The following is a 9,710-nucleotide window of genomic DNA, read 5'->3' as shown; positions in this document are numbered from 1 at the left end:
CCCTCCCATCTGGTCCTCAGAATCACACTCCCCGGGAATATGGTCCTTTTGCACAGTAGAAGGAACACAGGCTCGGAAAGGCTAACATCATCCGTCCGAATGTCACACGAGTTTCAGTGGCTTCTGGGGAGTGCAGACCATTTGCGCCTTCCCGGCCACCTGCAGGTGGGTCTCCGCAGGGCCACCGACGCTGCCTTTGCATTCTCTTTTGTACTTTTCCCATGGCCTTCATGAAAGTACAAGACGTTTTTTGCTTTTGCTTTAGATCATTTTTTGGTTTGTTTGTTTGTTTTAAATAAAAGCATCTTACGCTTTCTATAATGATCTCTGTACAAAACTTCTGACAAAAGCTATTGTAGGACTTCTTTTTTAACGAAAAGACATTTTAGAAGTCATGTAGTCTGATTTCCTTATTTCACAATCAAGTAATTAAAGGCCAAAGAGATCAAGTAACTCAGCTAAAAGGACTTCCCTTAGTTCGTGGCACAGTGGGAGCAGGAGGCCGGCCCACACTATTATCAAGTGTCGACTCATTATCTTGTAAAGTTGTCATTTCATAACTTGTTCCTTTGACTACAAATATAGCATATTCCAGAAACTTTAAAAATCTTGGCCTTTTGATGTCAGAATTAAAGTAATTTGTATGAATAGAAAGCCTACTCAATCTTCATTCAAATAAGATAGTTAAACATTTTTATAGTAAAGAATGGGAGATTTTGTTGCAAAAGTAAAGATTTTTAGCATCTGTAACACTGGAGAAATAAAATGATCTAATAATTCTAAAGCATTATATTTGTGTGGGGGGAAAAAAAGATAACTGGGCAAGTCTGAGTAAGCTCCCTAACTGGGTAAAAAGTATCGTGACTGTATCAGGCTCCTGGTTTTGACAATACACCAGGGTTATGTAAGATATGATCATGGGACAAAGTGGGAGAAGGGTGCACAGAAACTCTCTGTACTATTTTTACAACTTCTTGTGAGTCCTAAACTATTTCAAAATAAAAAGTTATTTTTAGAAAAGTATTGATATATCGCCATGACAACCAGTCCTGAACATTTTGTGGCCAAAATGACTGTGGCATTGAGTTCTTCCTTTCAAGGACAGGACGGCCCCTGAACTCCAAACCCAGCCTTACCTCCCTGGCTCCATCCTCTCTCTCCCAGGTGCCTGGTGACTCTTGGAACCAGCCTCAGCTCTCAAGGGGTTAACTAGAGTTTTCCAGACTGTCCCGAGGGTGAAGCACTCCTTCCTACCATTGTGTCTTTGGGGAAATGCCCCAGTGTTCCAGGAACCAATTTACAAGTGTTCTCTTGGGGCCCCGCCCATCTGTAAATTGAGGATTGTTTTGTGTGTGTGCTGTCTTGAGCGTGACCTTGAGTTTAGCACAGAGTACAAGCGAAACTGAATACACAGAGCTATAGATTTCTTCTGCTTGGAAATAAGCTTTCATCTTTGGATGGACAAAGAAAGAAGTTTTACCATTAGGTGATCAGTGATCAGTTATGTTTTTCCAAAGCCAAAGTCTTATAAGAAGGCTACAACCAAAAAAAAAAAAAAAAAAAAAAGGTATGTGTGTTTCTTCTACTCTTTTACCGTTTCAGCCATTGGTGTTTGCGATCCTGTGGTCTTGCTTACTTACACACGTGGTGCATAGGGTTTTGTGTGCACATCCGGTAAACACACCTGAAGCACACCAGAACAGCGTGTATTTGACAAGCTGGCTCTCCTGGGTATCTTCAGCCTGTGCTCACCAATGCAGCACTTCAGGATGGCTGTGTGAATCCCTGCAGCTTTAACCGCCCCCATTTCTGCAGAAGGTCGCATACCCAAGCATTCCTGGGAATCCCTGGGGCTTGTCTTTATGTGGATCCCACAGGCCTTATTGGCAGTTTTGGAACTTTCCCGTTCTGGTAGCTCCCAGGAATCTCTAAGCCCACAATAGTGTGGGTGGGGCTTCTCCTGTGCACGGAGAAAGTGCATCTTACACACGTGTTTGGTTCTCAAGGCAGAGCACACGGAGGAAAGAGTGTGTGGTCAAAAATCTGGCTTGAAAGTCTTCTCAGTACCCCAGAACAAGATCAGATCATGTTTCTCTGGTCAGGGACCAGGTGGGGTGACTGGCATGCACTGGGGGATCACCTTGCTTGAAACTACAGAAGGAGAATGGTGACGTGTGCCCCTGGGAGGCTGGCCAATGCCAGGGAAGAACAGATCCACCGCACTCGTTCAGATTCCCTAGGGGCCGCTGGCCCCTGAGTGGGGGTTGGGGGGACTGGACGGGACCTCTTTGAGCCTCAGACCCTACGTTCCCACTGCTCCCCACCTCTGGTTTATCCCTCAGGTCTGCGTATATTTCACCCCCCTCCCCAAACAGTCAGGGTTCTAGCTCTTTGCCACGGGTCTCCTGGGCTCAGATCAGGGGACTTGCCCGGGCATGTGTCCCTAAACACTCTGTCAAAGCACACAAATTAGGGTGGTCACTTATTCGGGCAGCCAGTACACCCCTGAATCTCAGCTCCAGACCAGCCCTAACTCCCTGTCACATGCTATCCCACCGGCCTGCCCACTGGGTCTTCCATAAGCCAACCTCTTTTCATCTAACCCTTCCCAAGGTAAGCCCTCCTTTCAGCTACTAGGGAAGTATCCTCGTTGACCCCTCCTCAAACTCATGCCAACTACGACTACAGTTACGCGTAATTCTTCTCTCGCATCTGCAATACCCTCCTATTGCTGTCTGCTGCCTAAGTCACATCCAATATATATATATATATATATATATATATCCAGTATTTATATGCAAGGTGTGCTGTTTATAGACATCATATCCATTTCTATCCATATATAGACGTTTATATCTGTATTCATAGCTAGACCCACGTCTCTTACAACAACACTGCCAGCTACTGGAGCAAGGTGGCGAACTTCTGGAAATGGATCTGGGTTTCCTCCTCCATCACTTACTTTTACTTGCCGGGCGTCTCAGACACATCACAGATCCCCAGCGAATCTCAGTTTCTTCTTCAGCGAAATGAGGCTAAAGAGCAGTATTAAGCCCAGAGAACCGAAGGGAGCAGTAAGTGAAACACCGTTAAGTTGACTGTTTACCATAGTATCTGACACAAAGAAGGGTTCAATGTTAACTATTCTTCTGAACTGCTCTCCACTTCCAGGTTGCACTTAATCCCATCTCCCCTGTGCCTCTTCCCTACGTTTGTCTCTCTTAACTCTTGGGTATTTATGCCCATGTCACACCACTCACCCCCAGTACAAACCACTTAGCAGGAAGTACGTTTTCTAATTGTGCCGTACGAGTCATTAGTGTCTTCCTGGTCTTCCTAACAACCAGGATTGCATTATGTATTTCTCATGCATGTCTTTCCCAATGTAATGCTGGACATTTCACAAGACAGTCCACAATCAACCCATCGGATCTCTGTGTCACTTTAAGGGGAACTTAATGACTCATAAGGTTAGTAGTTCAGAATATTCATTTTTCTGAAACGCTTTTTTTTTTTTTTTTTAACGCTCGGGTCTAAGAACACTTTCCCCTCTATACAAGTGAGAAAAATAAATTAAGTCCTCTGTGGTGTCCAGAAACCCGTTCTTCGCTGTTCATCCAAGAGCAAGAACGCCATGATCTCACATTATCAAAATGGGCCCAGATGCCTGACGCAGTTGCTAATTATTGTTCCACTGACGTTTTTCTGATGTGCTTCTGATCTGCCTGTCATGAGCTGGTAACACCAAAACACCAGTTACAGAGGAAACTTGGCAGGGCACTGGGTGATTTATCGCCCTTGCAGGTGTTAGACAAAGTCTAAAAGATGTTCAGTTTGCGCGGTCGGCAGACCTTTGTTGAAAGGAATGCATTTTATGCACCAGAAAGAGTGATAGACATCTTCCCACTTGGATATTTTATGACTGTGAAATCTCCATTAGAGAACATCAAACAGCTTTCTGCAGATGTTTGCCTGAAGTGATTAGCATAATCCTCACTCAGATGAGAAATGACGCAGATAGCCTGGGAATCATAATTCTAAGTACTGTTTCTCAGATGGCAAGTCCCTTCTTCATGGTATTAGTTCATCCAAATATTTAGGAGATTTGGCTTGGAAAAAAACGAGAAATTGAGCTTTTCAATACCAGCTCTGCGATAAGATTTGAGATTCGTGCTATCCTTTCAGGAAAAGAATACTCATGAATGGGAGTGGTGGTGAATGTTCCAGATGTTGCGTGAATGAACTGCATGAGTGCTTCCTGCTCACACCGCAGTTCCCTAAACTTCACATAGCAGACAGTCTGAAGTGTTGTGACATTAAAGAAAGATCATTGAACACAGTACAAACTCACCTGTAGAAATCAACTAGACAGGTGCATATTTTAAATGATGATGAAACTTTTAACTTTTTTGTTTTAAGTTTATTTATTTATTTTGAGAGAGAGAGAGAGAGAGAGAGAGTGTGCATTAGCGAGGGAGGGGCAGAGGAAGAGGGAGAGAGACAGAATCCCAAGCAGGCTCCGTGCTGTCACCCCAGAGCCCAAGGCAGGGCTTGAAATCACGAACCATGAGGTCTTGACTTGAGCTGAAATCAGGAGTCGGCTGCTTAACTGACTGAGTCACCCAGGTGCCCCAAGGTACCTTTTAACTTTTAAACAGAAAGAAGTATGGATTTCAGTCTAGGAGACATGTGGAGATATACCATAAGTTTCTGAAATCTCAAATTTAAAAATGAGAAATATTTAGGTTAAAACTCACCATCCAGAGCATGTTCGAAATAGTTCTTGCTTTTCTTTACGGAGCCTGGAGTGAAGCCCCAGAGGAAGCAGGACCTGACTTTAATCCACTTACATTTCAAATCAGAAATCAAAATAGTAACTTTATATATCTTATTTCATTTAATCTCCCAAGGCATTAGGAAGAACAAAAAGTCTTGTACAAAACAAACGCGTACCTCGTAAGATAAGTGGAATCTTTCAGATAAGCATAGATTTTTCTCTTTCCTGTTCTTCTTTTTTTAGAATTTCCTTAACTGAGGAATAAGCATTAATTTCTAGAACATGCCATAAACTCAAAATACATTATCATTGGAAAACAGTTGTAAAAACTTCCATGTGCCATTTTGTTTTCAGAAGATGGCACTAAAAATCATTGCATAGGAGTCATATAGGACTCAAGTGTGATGTTACTAGAATAACCCCAATGTGTTAGTAAGTTGTAAGACTATCTTAGGCAAGCGTTAAAATATATTAAAACTCCAAGGTGTGATTTGAAGGAAGAAAGGATTCAAATAAGTTTGTGTAGACTTTGGAAACAAATTTTGCTTTTTTACTATAAAACTTCTCAGAGCCCTCGAAGTGCGTTGTGTATTCCCAATGTGGTACATACTATTTTTGAAACGTATGTTCGTCGTGGAATCCTCCTATCACAGATCATCTTAAAGGACTGAGGTGTCCTGGCAGCACATTTTGGGAAACATATGCGATGCAACAAATGGCCTTCTGATGTCTGTGATGGTCTCCTGTGGCTGAGAGAAGTGTGGCTGGATGGTGCTGATATGACTTGGTGCTATGACTCAGTTAGAGAACTGAGCCCAAAAAGTGATAAGGACTCAGTTCCACAAAATCACAATTAGCCCTGTCATCATTTTCATTCATTAATTCATTCATTCATTCATTCATTCATTCATTCACTGAGTTCTGCTATTGGGCCAGGTGCTGGAGGTACAGAGATTAATAAAACAGTATCCCTTTCTTTAAAGAGCTTACTCTCTACAGTAGAAAGGGTGAGGGGCATGTGACATCAGATCAGAGGCTGGAACAGAGGTGGCCAGTTCTTCCTGGGAGTCAGACAACCCCTCGAGCTGGGTCTGATACCGAGGGCAAAGGGCGTGCCAGACTGAGGAGGATGAAGGGACAGAGTCAATGACGAGGAAGCCACACATCACATTGGAAAGCTGCAAAACTTCCTACAGCTGGGTTTCAGAATGAAGAAATTCCTTCCAAAGATGACGTTGCTAAATCGAGGAAAATCCCTTTGAGGATTTGAGGTATGAGACGTGAGGCGAGGTGGCCATTTGGCTGGAGGGAGAGGAAGTGGCAACTAGCTGCCCTTAGGAGTGACAGTGGGGACAAAGGAGACCGATGGATGGGAGAGATGTTGAGGGGATCATAGGATGCCACTGGGAATCCAGGGTGGCGACAGGTACCTGACGTGGCAGCTCAGGGAATAGCTGGTGGGGTCAATCAGGAGCCTACAAAAAGCAGAAAGCTAGGAGGAGAGGGGGAAATCAGTTTGGGCTTGTCGAACTTCAGGTACCCAGGGAATATCCACATGGAGCTGTTTGATTGGCAACTTGCCGGTCATATGAGAATGTCATCCGGGCAGGAGAGAAGGGTTTTGGAAATTGTTCGCCTGTGTCTTCCATTTCTTTTTCCATTATTATTTAAGCATGCTTACGTCTCTCTACTCAAAGAAGGAAAAGAGGGGAGGGAGAGGGGAAGGAACAAAGGGAAGGAGAAGAAGAAGAAAGAAAAGAAAGGAGGAAGAAGGAAGAAACCCAGCTTTCTACAGCCCCATCCGTCCAGGGTGCCGCCCACCCCTTCTCTGGTTACAGCATCTCCTCCCCTGCTATAATTTCCCTTGTACTCACTACTCCACTAAGACCATTGAGGCAAGATCATTAAGGACCTCCTTTCGGCTCACCATTTGCGTCCACCTGGATGGATCTAGAAAGTATAATGTTAAGCGAAATAAGCCAGTCAGAGAAAGGCAAATACCATATGTGTTCACTCATAAGTGGAATTTAAGAAATGAAACAAATGAACAAATTGGAGGAGGGGAGACAAATCAAGAAAGAGAGTCTTGGGGCGCCTGGGTGGTTCAGTCAGTTAAGCAACTGACTTCAGCTCGGGTCATGGTCTCATGGTTCGTGGGTTTGAACCCTGCATCGGGCTCTATGCTGAAAGCTCAGAGCCTGGAGCCTGCTTCGGATTCTGTGTCTCCCTCTCTCTCTGCCCCTCTTCCGCTCATGCTCTGTCTCTCTCTTTCAAAAATAAACATTAAAAAAAATTTTTTTAATAATAAAATTAAAACTTAAAAAAAAAGAGAGAGACAGAGTCTTAACTATAGAGAACAAACAGATGATTACCAGAGGGGAGGTAGGTAGGGGGATGGGAGAAATCGGTGACAGGGATTAAGAGAACACTTAACATATGGAAGTGTTGAATCACTATATTGTACACCTGAAACTGAGATAACACCCTATGTTAACAACACTGGAATTTTAAAAAATTTTTTTTTGGCTAAACCCTATTGATAAGAAATCTGTTCCTCTTAGACTTCCCGGTCACCTTCAATGTTACTGAATTCTTCCTTATTCCCGAAGCACTTCCTTCCCTTGGGTTCTGAGAGACCCAAAGCCCACTCCTCAGACCTCTTGGTGGGTTCTTTCTTCCTGTCCACTCCCTCCACGTGGGCATACCACAGGGTTCCCCACAAATCGCACTCCTCCTTCTCTACAAACTCTCCTTGGGCAATCGTAACCACCCCATAACTTCAGTTATTCATATTAAAGTAGTTGTAGCTGCAATATCAAATGTTCCCCAAATACACAATGCCTCAAAGTTAATGGGTACTTAGTTTTGCTCAGTCCAGGAGAAACTCAGAGCCTGGTCACCTCATGTCCCCAAATATGTCCCTCTCTTACTCTTACCCGTTCTTTCTCCTTCTCCTACCTCATTTCGGGAGGCAGAATTTTTATTTGTTTGTTTGTTTGTTTATACTTCCTAGGCTCTTACCTCTTTTGGCGAAATAGAAACTAGTATGTTCCAGACATTTTTCACACACTTCGTCTCATTTAAACTGTTATGCTATTTTTTCACAGAGAAAAACCGAGATTGGAGAGGGTGAATTCACCCAAAACATAACAAGGACAGAATTAAAATCCAAGCCCGTCAAATTCTAAACCTGATGGTTTTCCCACCTGGTCATGCTGCCTTTTTCTCTTTCAGAAAGAGTGAAGTTCAAACAAGAACAAATTACCCATCAGTAAGAGACAGAGTTGGGATTCAGACTCAGGTTCCTAAGCCTGCAATCAGGGTTCTAAGTCCTTTTCACATTAGTCTATTCTATATCTTTATCAACGTCACGATGGATTTCCCAAGTTCCTGCCTCTGCATTTGCAAAATAATTGACATTTGACCACTAGGTGCTTGGGTAGAGCCCCAAGAAAAGCTCATGGACCACTGCTGATGTCATCCACACTCTGTTGGCTCCCAAGTCTGTCTTAGAAAAGGCCCTCCTGGGGGCGCCTGGGTGGCGCAGTCGGTTAAGCGTCCGACTTCAGCCAGGTCACGATCTCGCGGTCCGTGAGTTCGAGCCCCGCATCAGGCTCTGTGCTGACGGCTCGGAGCCTGGAGCCTGTTTCCGATTCTGTGTCTCCCTCTCTCTCTGCCCCTCCCCCGTTCATGCTCTGTCTCTCTCTGTCCCAAAAATAAAAAAAAATAAAAAAAAATAAAAAAAAAACGTTGAAAAGGCCCTCCTGGTAAATGGCCACTGCCTGAACTCTCAAGTTAACCTGGCCAAGAATATAGAAAATAGAATCTCCACCCCAAAAACTGTTGCACAACAGATAGCTCCTTGCACTTCCAGGCATGGGCTTCTCCAGCTCTACTGGAAAGGACCATCCATTTGAGTTTTCAATAGGCACAGTTACATAGCCCCCCAAAGAATTAAAATTATGTCCCCAAATCCATCTTTGAAACCAACTCTCAATGGAGTGGGGAGAGAGAAAATTGGGTGGGACCAGATGGAAATTGTTCTTTTCTGAGCAAATTTAAAAGCCCTCGCAAAGCCAAAAACATCCAGGGGACTCTGGTGTCTTGCAAGCCCTTGAACTCTGACAGCATGCTTTGCCCCTTGCTACAGATACTAATGTTAGTGGTACCTTCTCGAATCAACTCAGGAGCAGCGTAGCTATGCCTTTATAAAAGCATCCCAGATGATTCAAATGCTGCTTTCGTCAATCGGTGAATTTTCCCGTTGTTCCTGTCTTCACAGATTTGTGATCCAAGCCTGGGCTTCTCACAGATGTGCCCTGGTGCTGCGAAAGGTGGCTTTATGAGATGTGGGTTCTCAGGAATAAGTACAACCAGGGCTCTATGACACTGGAGACCTTCCAAGAATTCTTGAGCCCATTACAAGTTGTCCTTTCTGGGGGCAGGCAGCTGATACCCAGGACTGGGAGGGAGGGCCAGGGGGCCTGATTCATGACTGTACTGCCTCCCCTGTCTGACCTTCTTCACTCTTCCCCAACTTCTACCTTGAGCATATACTTTACTTTTGGGATAGCTTATTTCAAAAAATTCAGTTAAAATAATACATGCACATGAAAAAAATTGAATGATACCGAAGGGACTATGAGGAAACAACAATCTCTCATCCCATGACCCTTCCACGTCCCCCAGAGCTGACCATTTTTTAATGATTTCCATTTTCAATCCTACTGGACATGACCACTGTCACGTAGAACTCTAAGCCTCTGCTTCTATTTCTTGTTTAGCCAGTCTTGACAGTATCCATGGACCCTCTTCTGCAAAAGATAAAGTATTCCTTTCCTGTAATCCTCTAAGTATTTTATGACTACAGAATAATTTATAGTTTTCCCTATTTAAATAAAATGCATCTCTATTTCTTGTCCTAGAATCCTGG

Source organism: Puma concolor, chromosome B2 (genome assembly GCF_028749965.1).
Source record: "Puma concolor isolate L17-30 chromosome B2, mPumCon1.1.hap2, whole genome shotgun sequence".
Classification (NCBI taxonomy): Eukaryota; Metazoa; Chordata; class Mammalia; order Carnivora; family Felidae; genus Puma; species Puma concolor.
This window is presented reverse-complemented; position numbering follows the sequence as displayed.